The sequence below is a fragment of the Cupressus sempervirens genome, chromosome 5 (genome assembly GCF_028749045.1).
Source record: "Cupressus sempervirens isolate cs-2001-9-10 chromosome 5, ASM2874904v1, whole genome shotgun sequence".
In the NCBI taxonomy this organism is placed as follows: domain Eukaryota; kingdom Viridiplantae; phylum Streptophyta; class Pinopsida; order Cupressales; family Cupressaceae; genus Cupressus; species Cupressus sempervirens.
In genome coordinates this window covers 855,960,299-855,962,496 of record NC_143122.1, presented here as the reverse complement: position 1 = coordinate 855,962,496, position 2,198 = coordinate 855,960,299, and positions in this window count along the sequence as shown.

Sequence of the window (2,198 nt, the reverse complement as noted above, 5' to 3'; positions counted from 1 at the left end):
GACCTTTTCCAGTTGAACCTTATAACAACTTAAAGATCCTATTTCCTATTACAATGTTTTGGAGGGCAAGTAGGTGCTCCCACACCACTTCGTTACAACAAAAACTTACACAAAATTTTCCACAAGAAATGCTATTACATAACAAAGCAATTGATAAGAAAATTGAGTGAGAACATTGTTGTTTAGTTCTATATATATATCTAGATATATATATATATATATATATATATATATATATATATATATATATATATATATATATATATATATATAGTATTAATTATTAATCTACATGAAGCTAGCCAAATTTGAAACCTGATTTTTTTAATCTTGCATTAATGACTTCTCCCCACCAAAAGGCTATGTTCTTTATTATATTCAATTTTGTCATCATGAAATATGCTATCAACAATTAAGAAGCAAAAAATTTAACCATTGGCAAATTAGCTAGTCTAGCTCAAAAATTGATGAAATCTTGAATATTGTTAGGAAAGCTACTTGTGGAAAATGCCTTCCAAATGTCAATTTACAAGGGAAATATAAAAGATTGTAAATCTACTTTAGAACATTGAGATGGACAGGAAAAACAAGAACATTGAAAAATAATATGCACACAAGATAAATACAGGAGACCATATTTAATGTGGGAAACCCTTTCAAGAAAAAACCCACCAGCCAAAAACCCCTGAGAAAATTTGTATTACTATAAACAATTTACACACAACAAACTCTGGTTTTTGGATAGGCTCACATGCTCAAATTGCATTTACAATCAACCTAACTTTCACAACCTTTTCAACCTAATGAATCTTGCAACATTTATACACTACAATTTGTTATGAAATCTGGTGCATTAATTGTTACAGAACAAAACCATTTATTGATAGTCTTGACACTCCGAACCATTAATCATCCATTTGATGATCACTCCTCCAACTGGTAGTCCCTTTAGCATCAGACCACTCCCTTTGGCCTCCAAAACTCCCTTCAACATCAGGGCCTTAGACACTCTCTTCGAGCCTCAGTCGCTCACACCAACTTTGTCATACGGCTTCATCGCACTGAGATGACTTAAGCATGACAAATTTTTCTATACAATGAGTTCACCTCCACCGTATGGTTAGAATTCACTTCCACCATACAATGAGGCCTTCAACTCCATTGTACCTCATTACTCAACAAATATAACATTAAATATTAGTAGCAATAACTCTTTAAAGTTTCTTTTCACTAGATAACAAATAATTTTTGTCAAAACATCTATTCTATAACAAAAGGAAAATGATGTAGTAGCATAGGCCAGGCTTAACTGACACATTGGAACCATTGACTAATAGTGGCTAGGAGTGGGCCCAACCACTCTTAGCCAATAGCTTGGGGCCACTGCCATGCATTGGTTAAGAGTGGCTGGGCCCATTCTTAACCACTATTAGTCAATGGTTCAAGTGTGCCGATTAAGCCGCTCGAGTAGCATACATTAAATATTTCTTTCTTGAGACTCGGGCTTTACTTGGTGTCTGCAACTTGACTACATAAAAATGGTAACATAAACTAATTATGTTGATCCTTGCTTCATAACCCTTATTATTCTCAATAGTCACTTTTCTTTCTCCACATAAAGTTTATCATTTTTCCTCAACACACCATTGTACGACATTAATTCCATATTTAGCTCTAAAGATGTTCCAATGATCATATTCTCATATTTCTCCATATCTTTTAGAACCTACATTCATCAAAAACATTTAACAAGGTTATGTCTACCAGTTTGTTAAAGCACTGTCCTCAAGGTGGGTATTCTATTTTCATCCATTAGAATTTAGTTAAAAAATACAAATCTCAAATTATAATTGTATATGCAATTGTTTCCATCATTGAGATTTGTATTATAGTTTTTATTGGTATGTTTCAATTATATATGAGTCATTAGGGACCCTGACTTTGTATCCATACATGCAATGGAAGAAGATTAAAAAGTTAGATAATTTCAATGGCTACAACCCTGTTAAAACCTCATCCACAACAGTAGAGATAAACATTGAAAATTGGAGCTGTGATAAAATAAAAGTTCTTTAATCAAATTGTCAATATAAACAACACACATAAAACAAAACAAATGGGTACTCTTCATGTACAACACAAATTTGTCCTCAATCAAAGACTCTTTTGGGCTAAATTCCTATTCATATATGCACGTT